This window comes from Camelus dromedarius, chromosome 16 (genome assembly GCF_036321535.1).
Source record: "Camelus dromedarius isolate mCamDro1 chromosome 16, mCamDro1.pat, whole genome shotgun sequence".
NCBI classification, from domain to species: Eukaryota; Metazoa; Chordata; class Mammalia; order Artiodactyla; family Camelidae; genus Camelus; species Camelus dromedarius.
In genome coordinates, this window is record NC_087451.1 from 29241991 (window position 1) to 29258520 (window position 16530).

Here is a 16530-nt window from a genome sequence, read left to right on the forward strand (position 1 = left end):
CCAGCGTATGTCCAGATGTCTCTCATCCTATGGACACCCCCAGCATCTTCTCTGTCCTCTGGAAAATCTGTCTGTCCAGGTGGATGGGCACGACTTCAGCTCAGGCAGCCTGCGTCTTCCCTCTGCTCATGACCTTGCTCAGATTCGGCTGAGCACATCCACACAACAGGGACAAGAGTGCTCCTTCTGTGGAACAAGCTTCGCACAGGCCTTCCCACAGGACCGCCTGGGGTTGCCTAGCAATCTGACAGCACTCTGCCTCAGCAGACAAACGCCTCGGATGGAGTCTTCCTATTTTTAATTTGTTTTCTGGGTGGGTATTATTGTGCAATCACAGGCAGAGCTCAAAGGCATGGCGTGGGTCCCACTCAAAACAAGATCTGAGAAGATGGGGAAGGACCCACCCGCCCCCGAGCGGATCGTGGCATCTGCTCTGGGAGGCTCTTGGCTCCCGCTGTTGGGCCTGGGTGTAAAAGTTGGACAGTGGCTGGGAACCCTCTGCTGGCTCCTCTGATGCATTTACCAGGCCACCTTGGCTCCCCCCAAACAGCTGGGTTACCAAGCAGCCCAAAGAGCAAAATGTGCACGATGTGGGCATGGGACCCTGAGCTGCCTGGAGCTCCCTCTGACATTTCCCAGCCACGTGGGAGGAGAGATGGGACGGTGTGCAAGTGGCTTACCCTCCTCTGGAGAAGATAAATGTCAGAACTGAAAGTAACTGGGTACTGATATAGAGCTGCACGCTCTTAAATAAAATATCAAGTCTGGAAATGTGTGTGTGTGCGTGTGTGTGACACTGCAGATGCACCTACCTGCTCCCCTGCATGTGAAGTAAGAGGCAGTGTGGTGGGGGCCGGGGTGGCGCTGCTGGCAGAGCCAGAGGCTGAGTTCAAGGTCCAGAGCTGCTGCCTGGGTGCCGGGAGGCCCCGCAGGGCACCTGGACACAGTGGCCTCAGTTTTTTCATCTCTCCGGAGCTGCCTCCAGCTCTGAAATGCCTTGATGACGTGGTGGCAGTGAAACCAGGGGAGGGGGTGAGATCGCTGAGGAAGACATGTGAAAGGACTGGCGATGGAGTCTCAGGAAAGCTGGCATTTACCGAGAAGCAGGGGAACCGACGGAGGTGCGGAGGGAGCTGCCTCAGGAGGGCAGAGCAGGAGAATGCTGTCATGGAGGAGAAAGTCCTGGAGAGGGAGTGGGGAGCGGGCCCCCTGGCCTGAATGATCGCGTGCACCTAGGAGGGAGCCCAGGCTGGTTGGTCTGGTGACTCCTGAACCTGGTGACCCCAGCAGGGCCATTTCTGTGGGGTGTTGGGCAGGAAGAGGGGACCATTTGTGATACAAGGAAGGAGACGTCAGGAGAGCAGCGCTAGGGCTGGTTTTTAAAGGATGGGTGAGGACCGACCATGCGTTTAGGCTGGTGGGCTAGGCCCCCAGAGCAGGGAAGGTGAAGAGGAGGAGGCCCAAGGGGGTGGGACCTGCCGGTGGCGGGGGCGGGGGGTCAGAATTTGAAAGGAAAGGGAGCGGGAAGAAGAGATGAACGCGAAGAGAAGATGTGAGGGAAGAAAGCTGCTCACGTCTGAGCTTCCCTTCCCTGTGAAGAAGACAGCGCCCTTGTCTGCCAGGAACCGGGTCGGGAGGGCCGGGGGTGGGCAAAGTCTGGGAGGTTTCTCAGGTGTGGAGGAAGACGGGGAAGCCAGCCCAGTGGCCGCTGCCGCGGCTGGGTGTGCGCTGGGCGCCCCCTCCAGCTGTGAGCAGAGGCCAGGGCCCGGGCTGGCTGGGCACCCACAGTGTCACTCACTGAGTTTTGCTGGCTGGTGCCTCTGACCTCGAGGGTCCGGAGAGATGCAGCCCCCAGAGTCCTGTGGAATATAAGCTTTTGCACAGCTGCCCTGCATTTTGTGTGCAAGAATGTGAATGGGTTATTTGAATAATAGGTTCCCTCAGGCCCTGTGGGGCTGTCCCTACGAGGCAGTCGTTAAGATAGGTAGCACTTCTCTGCGGCGTCCTACCAAAGGCCCGGAGCACGGCCAAAGTGGAAAGCCCAAATAACCAGCAGTGGTGGTGGAGAAATGGAAATGTTTATATATTTACATGTAGCATAAATATTGACGTGTGTGTAGAGAGAGAGACAGAGAGAGAGAGCCTGGCAAGGAGGTTCTCACTGCCCTAAGTAATTTTATAATTTACTCTGTTGGATTGAAAGACCAAACGGAAGCGGCGATGGCTGCAAAGTACGCTCTCCACCAGCTGGTCAGGAAGACTGACAAGGACAGAGAAGTCCCTTCAGACCGTGTTTTCCTCAAACATCTTAATGTTGGATCATCTTCTACTCATGTACAAGGTAACGAGTGTGGAGAGCTAGCCACGGGGTCCTCCCTGTCCGTGGCTCCTTTGGGCTGCTGCTCTGGCTGCAGCTCCATCAGGACCTGGCCCAAGGAGGCCGAGTACAGATAAGCACCTGGGCCAGGTGCTCCTGGCATTAAGAGGGCAGTGCAATACCGGGAGGTATTTTAGTGGTGACAGCCGTCAGCAGGTCTGTGCACTGGACAGTTGGACGTGTCACCACCCTGCTCTAATCTGGACAGCTGTCCTCCTGAGAGCTCCCTTCTCTCCCATCCTGTGGCTTCCCTTCCTCTCTCCCTCTCTTACTGGATCCACTGTTTCATCTGTCCCTTGTCATCTTTTTTCATGCTTTACTCCTTTGTTTTGTTGGAACACATCCTCTAGTAGCTTCCTAAGAAATGATTCATGGGAGGTGCTTTATTTTTTTTTTTGAGATCTTGCATGAGTGAATGTCTTTATTTGGGTCTCACATTGGATTGTTAATTTGGCTAAGTAGTGCATTCTGCGCCAGAAGATAGTTTCCGTTAGCACTCTGAAGGCACTGCTTCATTGTCTGTTAGCTTCTGCTGTTAAGGCTTCTGAAGCTTGTTCTTATTCCTGCTCATTTTTATGGAACCTGGAAACTCGTGGAAACTATTTTTTGTCTTCAGTGTTTTGCTTTTAATGATAATATGCCTTCATGTGGGTCAGCTTCCATCCAGTGTGCTGATGTGATGAGGATTTGGAAACTCATTTCTGGGAAGATGTCTTGAATTAAATAATTCTCTCTCTCAGGCCAGGTGGAATGGAAGGAAGGGTGCCTGTTGTGTGAATGCCGGGCCTCATGAACTGGTCATCTGACTCTTTCGTCCTTTCTCATTTTTCTCTGCTTTGTCTTTTTGCTTTGTATTCTGGGACACTCCCTCCCTTCTATCTTCCAACCTGTCTGTTGAGGTTTTTGTTTCTTTTCTCACACATTTAATTTTCCAGCCCTTTTTTTGTTCTCTAAGTGTTCTCCTTAAAATAGCACCCTGCGCTTGGTTCATAGATGCAACATCTTCTCTGCTGGCTTTGAGATACTAAAAACATGGCTGTTTCTCCTCCCCGTCTAATGTCTGTTTACTCAAAATTGCCCCACCTGGGTGGTTTGGTGGCTGTTTCTCTTAAAGTCTTTCCTGAGATGTCTGGTAATGCTGGGTTGTCTACTCACAGGTAGGGGAGGGGACTGCAGAGCTGACTGGAAGGTCTGAGGATTGGGTGGGCTTACCCACCAGGGTTTCCCTCTAGGGAGACTGGCTCAGTTCTCTGGTGGGAAACCGCACAATGATATCTTCAGGTTTCTCCTAAAATCTACAGGAAAGGGGACAAGACTTTTCTGGTCTCTTGCCTGGAGGATGTTGGTGCTGTGGGGGCTAAGTGAGGCGCTCAGCCTTCAGAGTGCAGGACACCCCTCTGTCACCATGCATGAAGTCCCCCAGGCCTCAGAGGCTCCGCTTCACCGTCCTCAGGGAACAGCCTTCCAGGGTGGCCAGCCACCCAGGACCTGCAGGCTCTTTAAACAGATCTCTGCCGCTCCTAGCTGCCTTCCCCGCTTCATGGGCACCTGCCCCAGTGTTCTGAGCCTTTGAGGGTTCTGTTTCCCAGCTTTCCCCCAGTGGGGCTGGGACTCAGCTCTGCAAGGCCGGGCCCCACTTGTCCATTTGCCTTCCTGCTGCCCCCATGTTGTCGACGGTTGTCTTTTCTCTGTTCTCTGTCTCCTTGGGGGTTTATATCTTCAAAAAAACCTCTTTTCATAGCTTTAATGGGGTTTTCAGAGGGAGTAAAATTAGCCCTGTGTATTTAGTTGTCATTTTAGGCCCCGAGCTAAATCCCCTCCTGTTTCTTTCATAATCATTATTGTGAAGGGCTTTTCCCAGCTCTTCCTCAATGGGCTCACGTCTTTTTTTTTTTTCAATAAAGGTTCTAAATCAGAGATTTGTAAAATTTCCTTCGGTGATATCCCAAGATGGGGCCCCCCAGCTGGTCCTAATATGAGGACATACAGACTGGCCCTGACCCCCTTTTTGGCCAGGTCCCCATTCCACAGCAGCTGGAGCTGGAAGGGCAAATTCCCTGGGGCTTGTGAGGAAGCCAGCCTCGCCAGGGCCCGTCCCCAATGGGGATCTTGATGTGCAGGTTCTATGGCTGATCCTGCCACAGGTGCCAGCCTCAGTCCATTGGCACAGGTGTCTGAGCAGACCTACTGTGTGCCGAGTGCTGGCTGGGTTTGGTGGAGCATGGGAACAAGGTTTGGTGCTGTCTTCAGAGACCTTTTCTGGAATGATCCAGAGGAGCGACTCATGCGGATCTGCACCTTGCTTGTGAAGTGAAAGACGTGCCCACAGGGAGACAGGCGGGTGATGGGGAGTGGGTGGGCCCACCCAGGGTGGGCCTGCCCACAAGTTGGAGGCCTGGACCATCTGACAGCAGAGGACAGAGAGAGAGCCAATTAGGTCTTTTGAGCAGGGACGTGCCATTTCAAACACGGGAGCTGGGGAAAGTTCAGTCAACCACACAGCTGCCTCACTGGTAGACAAGGCATTTATCCGGGGTTTAGCTGTAGGATGCAGAAGCTAACTGGAAAGTGTATAGAATGACTCCCACTGACCAGGACAGATCAATGACCCAGACTGGCTGGAGGGCTAGAAATTAAAAGCATTAAGGTCTTAAGTGGACAGTAGCCACTTGTCTTGGACACTGTCTGTCCTCGCTCTGCAGGGAAGGCAGCCACCAGTGCAGAGCCCCAGGCACGCAGGAGCTGAGTTTACATCCTTCCTGGCTCTGAATCCTCCAGGCCCCTAAGAAACCCCAGATTCCATGACGTGCTTTTTGCCTCACACGGGAAAGCAGGGCAGTCAGGTGCAAGGAGGAATCTAAGTGTTCCAGAACCAGCATCCAGAGGTAAAACAACCTGGGACAGGTTTGTCATTTGCTTTTAGGCTGCGAATGTCTTTGAGGGTGCGGCGCATTTCCATCCCCCCTCTTACCTTCCTCAGTGGTGCTCCAGGAACTGCATCTGCCTGTCTTCCACAGAAACAGGAGCAAGGCCCTGCTCAATCCTGCGGGTCTGTTTGGGACAGTCGAGGCCCCCCCTGCCTGCCTTTGATGTTGACCTCACTGCTCTCCATGGGTCTTATTCTGCCAGCCCACACTGGCGCCATTCCACTGACCCTTAGCCTCCGCTTTCCTTCTGCTCCCCTCCCGAGGCTAAAGACTGCCCCCCCCCAATACCGGAGTCCCTTCCCCTTGGGTTGGGGAGCTGGGAGTAGGGACAGGAACGACCTGCTCTTCTGATTTTAGGCAAATCCTAAGCTGATCTCCTGCAGGGGCAGACCCTCTTCTCCAGCCAAGGTGGAAATGTTTGAATCGGGTGGGTTGGTCAGTGTGGACAAACATCCAAGCAGTGACCCTGTGTGGCTGGTACACTTACTCTCCAATTCCCAGGAAGGCCAGGCTCTGAATTTCAAGCCCTAGTAAAGGGTTGGGGGACATGTGGGCAAACTGGACGAGGAGGCCAGGCAAGGCAGAAAGGAGGCAGAGGGGGTTGCTGGAAATTTACCCCGCTGACCAAGTCTCATTTCTGCAGATCCCCAGTGTTGTCCTTTCTGGGCTTGGGCCAGGGTGCCAGGAGAGTAAGGGTCGTTAGGGACGGCCCGGCTTCAGGATTGCCCGGAGGGAGGGAAGGGAGGCGGGGCCCCGGAACGGAGGGCGGCGCTCTCGGGGCCTGGGCAGCTCTGGGCTCTGGGGTCTTTGGCGCCTCGCCCTTCTCTCTCGTGCCGGCTGCCCTCCGGGCCGGCGCTGCAGGCCGCAAGGGTGCGTCCGGCCTGCGTTCGCCTGGCCGCGGTCCTCCCAGCCCCACCGCCCTCCCCGGCCGCGCGGCCGCCCGAACCCCCTCCCTCGCCGCGCGCTGCGCGCTCCGCCCGGGCCGCTGCCGCCGCCGCCGCCGCCGCCGCCGCGTGCTCCTGCTGTCTCCTCGCTCCAGCCGAGCGAGCCAGAGGAGCCGGGGAGAGGGAGAGAGAGAGAAAGGGGGAGGAGAGAGGGAGAGAGAGAGAGAGGAGGGAGGGAGGGAGGCAGAGAGAGAGAGAGAGAAAGAGAGAGAGGGAGAGAGAGGAGGCGGCGAGGAAGAGCGAGTGCGGAGCCGCGGGGCTGCTCCAGAGCCGGCAGAGCCTCCTTGGACAGCGGCCCCGGCCCCGGCCCCGGCCCCAGCCGCTCGCGTGGTCGGAGGAGACGCGGCGGCCGCCGCCGCCTGAGCCCGGCCCCGCGCGCGCCTTGCCGCCGGCTCGCCGGTGCCCGCGCGGCCCCGGGACGCCGCTGCCCGTTCGGCGGCCGGGATGCAGCCTGGGCATGGCCGCCGGGCCCCTGTCATCTGCCGCGGGGAGCGCTGAGCCCGTGAGTAGCCCGGCCCTCGCCGCCCGCGCTTCGCCCTGAGGCGGTCATTACCTTCGCGTTGAGCTGGCTGGGCGCGGGGGTGGGGGTGGGCACGGCCCAGGGAGGGGCGCACGGGACCCCGCAGAGAGAGGCGGGGCTGGCGGGGGCGCGGGGTGGCAGAGCGCGGCCAGGGACGGACCCGAAGACGCGCGGGGTGGGGTGGCGCCCTTGGGGTCAGGGGTCTCCGCGCAGGGTCCGGACTCTCCAGGTCCCTCCTGGGCTGGGGTCGGTGCACGTGGTCCAGCCGGCCGCTGGAGGGGCGATTTGTGAATGGGAAGGCCCCGGGGTCGGGCTCCATGGAGACGCCGGGGAGTCCCGCGCGCTGCGTGGCGGCGGCGGCGGCGGCGGCGGCACAATGCCCGTCGCGGGGAACTCCCTGGCGGGGGGAGGCCGAGCGCGAGGAGATCCCAGCCCCTCGGGGCGCGTCGGGGTACGCGGCTGGAGCCCGCGGTTGGGGGAGCGGGAGGGGGTCAGCGGCCCCCTGTCTTGCCGTGAGCTTCTCTCCCGGCGCCCAGGGCCCGGGAGCCCTGCCCCGGTCCTCTAGGAGAAGGGTTCACTGGAGGAGTTGATGACCCAAAGGAGTTGTGGGGAGGAAAGGCTCCCACGTTCCCTAGGGAGGCCCCCGGTCCCCGCCGCGCCGCGCTGTGCGCTAGAGTGGCAGGAGGCGAGTGGCGTGCAGGGCCCTCCAGGGGGCGGGCTGGGGGCACTCCCCGCAGGGTCTCGGGAGCGGCGTCAGGGAGGTTCCGGAGGGAACCCAGGCTGCTTCTCGAGCCTCGGCCGCTCCCAGGGGCCGGCGTAGCCCGGCTAGGGAATCTGGCGCCAAGGCAGCCTGGCACACCCGGCCCAAACTTTCTGCCCTGGAGGCGGTGAGCCTCGCCCGGGGACGTCCGGGGCTTGCGCCCTCGGGAGGGCTACCTCTCGCGGCATCTCGGGGGTGGAGCGAGGCTGGCGGTCGCAGCCTCCTAGTGCGCGGAGCCTCCCCAGGCGTACATCCCCGCAGTGCCCGGGCCACCGGGGGCCTTCACCCAGTCGGCACGGGGATGAGAGTGCGGCACCAGGCGTCGAGGGACATTGGGACCCCATTCTGTCCTGGAGCGGACCCAGGATCTGGGGTCTCACTTGGGGCGGGGGGGATGTTCCTGGGAATCCAGGACTGTAGCCCGGCCAGCGGCGAAGGGTCCAGCGGGGTGGGGAGAAATGCCTACGCGACAGAGCTTTCCAGCTTTTAATAGATTTATTTTTTAATGGTCACTTTAAAAAAAAAAGGACCCCTGCGGCGCCGCTCATGCTGATGCGCGAGACATCTCCCGGTGGAGGCAAAGGACAGGGATGGAGGGACCCAGACTTCCACCTCAGCTGGAAGGTGAAGTTGCCTCTCCCGCGCCAGGTAGCTAATTTTCTGCTGAAACACCCGATCGGCTCGGGGACGCCCTGGGCGCGCACCTGGGAGCCCCGGGTACTTAGCACTGAGCAGGTACGAGGCTAATGGAGTGGGGTCGCCCATAATGAGGTCTTTCAGCCCGAAGCCGGCTTTGATTTTATTTTCTGCAAATAATAATAATAATAAAAGTATAAACATTGCGGCAGAACCTGCTCATTAAGTGTGCAACGCGGCTTTGGGCGGATGTCTTAATTAGACTGCGTTGTTAACCGGGATATTACACTAATTAAAACCAGCCCCTCCAGGTGAGCTAAGATCGTGAGGGAGAGAGGAAGAAAAGTTGCAGTGAAAGCGCCGCCTGATGAAAGCAGGATGCGGGCAGGTTGGGGCCTCCCTCAGGCCGTTGAGCGCCCAGAGTGGAGACTTTGGGGCGGTCGAGGGGCCGGAGGGGCGCGCCCCCTCCCTCCCTGCCTCCACCTTCGGAGCTCCCTTGTGCGCTGAGGACCAAGGCTGCCACCCGCGTCCCTCCCCGAGACTAGAGGCCTCCGTGCGTGGGCACGGGGCTCTTGGGCACACTCTTGGAAGGAACGCTTAACCCCTCATTTCCCAGCAGGGAGCTACTTCTGAGAGGGTAGGGCCGATCTCCAGAAGGTGAAGTGGGAAACTCTGAGGGGTTAGGGAGCAGAGGCAGAGTTGAGGGGAGTACTGGGCCTGGTGGGGCAGCTGCCTGAGAAGGGAAGGGTTTGCCAGGGGCGTGTGGGCTGTTTGCTGCTGGAGCCGCTGGGGTTTTCTGGCACAAGTTGCCCATTTCCAACAGCAATCCCCTCCCCCATTTAAAGAGGACTTAAATGATTGCTCTGATCCCCTCTCCAGGGCTCTGGACCTTGGAGAGACCTACATCGACTCTTGAGCCTCCCCGCAGGCTATGTTGGAAATGCCCCTCATCCAGTTCCCTGGGACAGGAACTGCAGCTGGGTTGAGTGTACTCGTGGCACTTCCGCGGGGACCAGAGGCGGGGCTGGGGGGAAGGCTGCGCCATGGGAGGCCCCCTGCCACGGAGGGAGCAGCGGCGCACAGCCGGCGGCAGCACCAAGGACAGGGCCAGGGCTCAAGCCTGCCCTCCCGTCCTCCCGCCCCTGACGGTGTCCTGGGGCCGCTGGGGGCGCTGCCAGCGCGCATCCTCACACCGCTGGGGGGGGAAGGAGAGGGTTCCTGAGGCCCACGCAGAGCTCAAGGAGCCCAGGGCCAGCGGAGGGGCGGATTTAGGAAGGAGGCAGGTGGGGGGACTCCTGGGTACCATTCCAGAGTGGGCCTTCTGTTGTGTTCCTGCCACTTACTCAACTTCGAGCATTACTGACGGCTCATCGGAGAAATGCAGAGAAATTATGGAGCTCTTTGGTATCCAGAGATGAACTAGGCATGGTAGCGGCCAGAGAAAATACTATCCCCCATTGCAGATCCTCGCCAGCCTGGTCCAGCTTGGGTGCTGCCTCTGCCCCACAGCCTTCTTTGCAGCCCCCTCCCCATTCGACCACAGCTAGGGGCCCCTTGGTTCTGTGATGTGTAGAAGTTGGTGCCACCTTGCTTCTAAGGGCAGAGATGCTCGTTGATTTATCCCCACCTCCCCCTGTACCCACAGTGTTATTTGATGCACGCTTGTGGAATTAGGAGTGATGGAATGTGCAAGTGAAGGAAGCTGCTGTCCCACCCAGCAGTGTCAGAGCGGTGGTGTGTGTGGGGACAGTATAATGGGCCTGGAGGAGCCACGCAGAGGGAACAGCTCAGTGAGCGTGGAGTGACAGTACCAAACACAAAATTGAAATGTTATTTTTCAGCTGTTGTAGCGTGGGGTTTACCTCCTCCAGCCTGTCCGTGCGCCTGCAATTTTTGGTCGGTTGTCTCTCTGTGTTTATTTATTTCCACACTCCTGCTTGATACTCTGTTATAAAGACAAATGGAACCTGGCACGCTGCTGACATTTGGTGAGGAATTTTTTATTTTTAAACAAGTGAAGGGGAAAAACCGTCCTGGAACTTTCCCCCCTTGATCAGAGATGCTGTGCTCCTCCGTGGGCACCTGCCTTTCCCTAAATACCCGCCTGCAGCACAAGGTACCGGCTTCATAAACACATCCCATTAGCACCTACATCTTTTTGATTAGCTGCAGTATCTCTCCACGTTCTTTTATAAAGCAGCATGTTATTTTCACAGGTTCATGAAACATTCAGACAGCCTAAACATCTTATTTTTTGCTGCCTCTCTGAAGTAGGTTTCTCTCTGAGCCATCACTGTCTCCTTTTCATTTATGACGCTCTGGTTCCTTCTCCCTCTCTCTCTCTGTCCGTCTGTCTCTGTCTCTCTCCTCTCCTTTCATGTCTTTTCCCCCCTGTACTTTCTGATGGTGTGGGCACTTGGTATGTGTCTTTCTCCTTGAATTACGTATGAGAGTTGAGGACAGCTCTCATGTACTAGTTGGATGGGTAGTGAGGACACAGGTCTGTTCTTTGTGGGGGATCACAGCCGGAAAAATGAGTATCCTCACTTCAGGAAATACCTCATGGCACGGACTGGTTTGGCTTATGAAATGTAAATTTTTAAGTGCAATGCACTTAGTGAATTAGTTTGCTATTGCAGCTTCTCCAACACATGAACTGACACCAAAACATGTCTTAGAAGGTGATGCGGTAACAGCGTAGAATCCGTTACTTCATTGGGAAGCGTTTCCTCTGGTAGCCCTGGGCAAATCTCACAGTATATAATTTGCATTTTGGAAAGTGTTGCCAGAGTCCAGGTGGAGCAGAGCTGAATGTTCAGGGGCCGGCCGGCCAGCAGGGCCCTTGGGGCCTGGGAAAGGACCACCAGTTTTATTTTAAATTCAGGGGCCTGCAGATGTGCTCACCTCTCCTTTGGATCTGGTCTCTACCCTTCCTGTGTAGCTCAGGGCTGGGCTCTGAGTCCTCCCGGGGAGTGGTTTGTAACTTGTTGGCATCAGTTTGTGTTGGATACGGTGGGGTCTTCAGAGTCTATGGTTTCCTCTGAGGACCGGGAGAAAAATGGTTCTTTTTGCAAGGTTTTTTTTTTTGTTTTGTTTTGTTTTTTTTTTTTTTAGGTTTAATTGTTTAAAGTCAGAGCATATTCCCAGCCAGAAAAAAAAAAAAAAAAAAAAAGGAGGGAGAATATACATATTTTGAGTGGAATTTTACCACGTATTGCTTTGGTTAGTGGCTGTCCTGAGAGCTTCCTCCTGAAGTTCTGGAAGAACAGAGGCCTGGGTGAAGAACTGCCCTGTATCTAGCCGTACCAGCTCCCTCCCAGGCACACTGCTGGTCATCAGCTCTGTGTGCCAGGCATCTGCTGATGCTCAGGGAAATGAGCCAGCCCTTCTGGAGCTGTGGCTGGAGACCAGGAGGAGAGGCGGGTGGTCAGGTACTTGCAGGTGAGCAAACTGCCTGGGGACAGACTCTTCTTACCAGCTGGACCCTGCACGGTTTCATCAAGGTTTTTTTTTGGAGGACCAGATGAAATCATAGCATGTATCTTTTACATGAAAGAGAGGAGAATCCCATGTGTCTCTGTTTCTCCAAGGCATCTTGTCTTACTCCGTATCTTCCTGCCACCAAATCAAACAAGCAAAAAGTAACCCAAGTTCCCCCAAAAGATCCTCTCTCACAGGACTGCCATATACAGTTGTGCAGGCGGTGCACTGCACAAACCTAGGGACCATTCAGAACTCTACCTGCGAATAGGTGGAACTCTGCAGCCCTGTTCATCAGTGTCTCCTTGTATGAGATTGAGGGATGGTGATGGCAGGAGAGGTGGCCCTCCAGTGTCTGGATCCTTCCCCTGAACCCCTGAAATTTGTGTCTTTGGGCACCAGGCTGGGCATCATATCTCAGGATAGTTTTTTTTTTTTTGGATAAGGATAATGGGAACACAGAGAAGCACATTGTTCTCCGCAATGAAGACTTTTTCTGTAAAAATAGGAAGCCCCATTGAAGCCAAAGACTATCAAATTTACTTGTATTAAAAAGGTGGATATAATTTGGAGAAAGAGTTAAAGAGGCACAAACACTTAAGTACAGCTAGAAATAATTTCTCGCTAAACTTTAATAGTTCAGAATCCTTCCTGAATCTAAATGGAAGGTTTCTCTGCAAGATTAAATAGAAAATAACTCTTAATTTTTCTGGAACTTTTCTTTTAAGGATTGGGTGCAGGGCAATGGTCTAAGGTCTGTACATAAGACCTTCTGGGTCCCTTGAATTCAAATCTCCTCCTGGTGACTTCACCCCTGCCCCCACACCTCTTTCTTTTGCCTATAGCAAGAAGGGCTTTTTAACCTTCAGTTTTCAGCAAGAAGTGTTAAGATGAATTTTTAATACTTTAGTGAGATCGCCGCACATACTGTGGTTTCCCATGTTTTCCATCACCTTGAGATCCAAACATAAGAAAGAAAATCAGATTGATGCTTCAGACTGGGTCTGCACACCGGCTCCTGTTGGACTTCACCCTTCGGCAGACTCACCCTCCTGTCCTCTCTTCTCCCCGGGGGCCTAGTCTGAATCTTCATTCAGTTAGTCTCCATATTAACGGGTGCTTCCCTGAGATTGCACATCTTGGCTGTTCCTCCTGCCAGCTGATTCTTGTAAGAACCACCCTTCACCCCTGGGACACACACATTTAGATGCACATTTAAATGGAACGTAACTTCTGAACGAAGCTGTGAGTTAATTACCTTACTTGATACTTCAAGCCTGCTAGGGGCTCAGCACCGCCTGTCGGTGCAGAGAGCGGGTTGGGCACACGCCTGCGTGGCGGAGGGAGGCTGCTTGCGGGGGACGCGAGGTGTGAGGCCAGGTGCTGACTTCCGGGACGTGGGGCTGGCTGCAGTGTGCTGTAGGGGAGGGCATGCAGGCTCCCCAACCCCTTGAGCTGGGGGCAGCTCTTGAACCCTAGTTTACTCAGCTGAGAAGAGGGGAGCTGGCGCGTAGTAGGCACACAACAGCTGGTGGTGAGCGTGGACCTTCCTTGGTGCCATCCGCCTGTTAGAGGAATGAGCACCTTGTCAGAGTAAAGGAAGTGGTTTCTGCACTGCTTCTTACAGCCACAAGGAGATGACGCTGTTTTAAAATGTTTCTAGACAGAGTCACAGGTGCCAAGATGGAAACAAGTCTTAGCATTTCTCTATAGGTGAGGAGATCCTTACTCACACAGAGGGAACCCGGCATCTTACGTTCTCAGGAACACCCTGGTGCCAGGCTGAAGAATGTGACTGAGGTCCTGTCTGTAGGGCTGTGGACCCACAGGTCACCCTGACCGAGGCGTCCAGAGAGTGGAGGGGCCTCTTACTACCCATGGCAAGCCCCCTCCATGGGCCACCACCTGCTCCCCACACCTTCCCTCCCAGCAGAATGTCCAAGGACCCCGATGTGGGCGAGCGTTGTAGCTGGGCTCTTTGCTTTTGTAGGAGCGGCTTTAGATTCTAAGGGATGGGGCCCTAGGTCAGTGGTAGCTGGGTTTTCCCTGAGAAGGAGGAAAGAAATGAGAGCCGTGACCCTGCCTCCCTCCTTTCCCCCGGACTCCTCTGAACCTGCAGATCGCCATCATGACGACATTGATTCTGTTCCACCCCTGCCTTCTGCAGGAAGATGTTTTTGATTCTCAGGACTCAGTGTGTGACAAACCGAAACACAGTTCTGCAAAACCTATTAGAAACAAACATAAAGTGCGTGCATCTTTCTGGAATATTGACTCTTCCTCATCGGAGAGACCACTGCGATGCCATTAGGCACGGCTGGGGCCCCCGCTGCCGGGACAGGCGAGGTGGAAGCAGGGCCAAGGGGCTTCTTACCCCGGATCCGCGCAGGCCGAGGGCGGGGCTGCGCTTCACCGACTTCCCGCTGCAGCCCCGCGCTGCTCATAATGGGACTGATCGCGCCCACTGCCTGCCTCTTAGGGGTGCTGTCCACGGGTACATTAGTCAAGTATTTTGAAATGTTTGCAGGAAAGAGAAGTGCTGGAGGAACTTAAGGTGAGAATTATTGTTTTCAGTGGTGTAATGTTATAATCAACACTCCCAGACAGCCAGCGCTGTATCGAGAATTACCGTACCGGAAGTCTGTGTGATGCCTTGTCAGCTGTGAGCCTTTAACTGGTGGCCGAAGGGAGGGAGAGAGAAGCTGGCCGATGACCTTTATTTGATGGGGGATCTTACGACCCTTGTCTTAACCTCAGAAGCCCCGGGGTTAGTGTCTGGGACAACTTTACAGCTCGATGAAAGGCACCTTAACAGCATGTACTTTTTTTCCCTCACCAGCAGCTCTCTCCTAGGACAGTTAAGAAGAATGCACGTAGAATCAGCATTCTTTTGAGTCTTCCAGCATCCCCTGGCCGCAACTGGGTCTCTCCCCGAGGTCGCCCTTGTGTCGGAAAATGGGTGTCCAGCTGTGTCTGTGCGCTGACAACATCACAGTGACTAGCACTTTGCTGTCCTGACTCGTTTGTGCTTAAGCTTGTAGAATGAGTGGTGTATGGGCGCTTCCCCCACGAAGATGGAAATCCCATCTCAGAAGTAGAACTGTCTGGACGGAACAGATGGGCAAAACTAAAACCAGGTCATTGATATCAGTGCTGACATGTTAAAGTGTGGCGCGCAGTCCTGCCCCTCCCCGCACAGGCATTACTCCTCCCTTGTCGGAAGTCACCACGGAGACTGGCTTGGGGAGAACTAATCCACCTGCCCCGCTTTCCGTCGTGGACACGATAATATGTTTTGTTCAGATCCTAAGAAGAAAACTCACAAGCCCAGACTTGGAAAATTTCAGCCCCAAGGATAATTTTTCAGAAAGTAATGAGCGCTGGAAAATGAGGGCTATAAAGGAAGTCTTTAGGTAATAATCATAACTATAATGTTCACCGCTTTGAAATGCATTAATATATACTAAAATTATAGAAAATATTAAGTCTGCTGGAGGGGGAAGGAGGCCTGCTTTGGAGCCCGAGGCCTACCTTCTGTGTGCCTGGCCTGCGGCTGCCCCGCCCCGTCTCTCGCAGAGAGGTCCCCGTGCCCCCGGCTGGGGACTAGTCGCACGCACGGTGGGGGCTGGATGGAGAATATTATTTCCTCCCCAGAGGGTTCCTTTCAGGGCTGTGCTGTTTTCTGGCAAGGCAAGGGAGTGCCGAGCCTCTCCTGGGGTCTGGCCCACTTCCTCAGAGTCTGGCTACTTCAGTGCTGGGCCCTGTGAGGCAAGGTGTGTGGACGCTGGCCGGGGGTGGGGCAGGGCCCAGGGCGCCCTGTGCACACTGTACCTGCAGCTGCCTTTCCTCCCAGCTGCAGTGAGGCATCCTCTGTGGTGCCCTGGGTTAGGAGCCAACAGAGCGTGCGGCCATGCACCATCCTTCTGTCCCCCTCCCTGACCCCAGCCTCTTTCCCTTGTTCCTCCCCCACCCCCACTTCCCTCCTTCACCTTCAAAGCCAGCTGACTGCTCTGGTGGCGTGCAGGCGCGGGGCTGGCAACGGCGGGTCAAGCAGCACTGAGCTCAGAGCAGCTGGGAGGAAAGATTTACGGTTCCTCCCTGCCCTGCAGGATGGACAATTAAAGCCGTGCACGGCTGGAGGAGAGCGTGTCATTAAGAGTCAGGACGGTCAGAATAAATCAGTCACCTCCACTCAGACAGCCGTGCTAGACTGCTTCCTGGGGCCTTTAGGGCGGGAGCCCCCTGGGTATGGGTTTGAAGGCCCTGGGATTGACTGTTGAAGGATCTGATGTAGTCTGAGCTCCATCTGAGGCGGGGCCTGGAGACCCCGAGTCTCCTCCCAGATGGGGGATGCGTGGTGGGGTCCTCCAGGGAAGTTCTGGGTTGCACATCTGCATTTTGTCTCCTTGGCACCTGGCAGGCGTGAGGGCCACAAACTGGGATGTCTGTGGGTCAGAATAGCGGACCCCAACCTGCCAGGAGAGTGTGTGTGTACATGGATGTGCGTGCACGCACGCGTGTGCCCGGGGTACATGTGCACACACGTGTGCTGTCTGTGCTCACCTCCCAGACACTAGCAGGCTCCACTTGTGTCTCTAAACCCACACCGCCCGTGCCAGGCCGCCAGGGGCGGGCATCTGAGCGCCGGCCAGGCCGGCCGGCCGGCGTCCCTCTTCGTTCGTCCTGCGTCTGACTTCAGTGCCTTGGAGGCTCTGGCAGTTTCCTCAGGGAAGCTGCTGCTTTGTGGGCATGAGATGCCAGGCGCTCCTAGGCCCTCCCACCGGCTAACTGATGATGTGATCCCGCGTGGGAGCCTTGTCATTCCTGGAAACACTCTTTATTTCCTGCATTTCCCCACCTCCTCCCCACCCCCTGCCCGCCTCCCC

The 16530-nt window shown here is 55.9% G+C and overlaps 1 protein-coding gene across 2 annotated transcripts in view; it reads left to right on the forward strand.

Moving 5' to 3' along the window:
• The first annotated feature begins 930 nt into the window (after positions 1-930).
• Positions 931-16530, forward strand: part of RBFOX3 (RNA binding fox-1 homolog 3) — a 393881-nt gene continuing 378281 nt past the window's right edge. Inside the window, exons 1-2 of one of the 2 annotated variants that reach the window (XM_064495431.1) lie at positions 931-1121; positions 2204-2341. The gene's annotated coding sequence lies outside the window, so the exon portion shown is untranslated. Of the gene's footprint in view, positions 1122-2203; positions 2342-6656; positions 6751-16530 lie in introns of those variants that run through there. The other variant, XM_064495432.1, reaches the window with a different exon arrangement.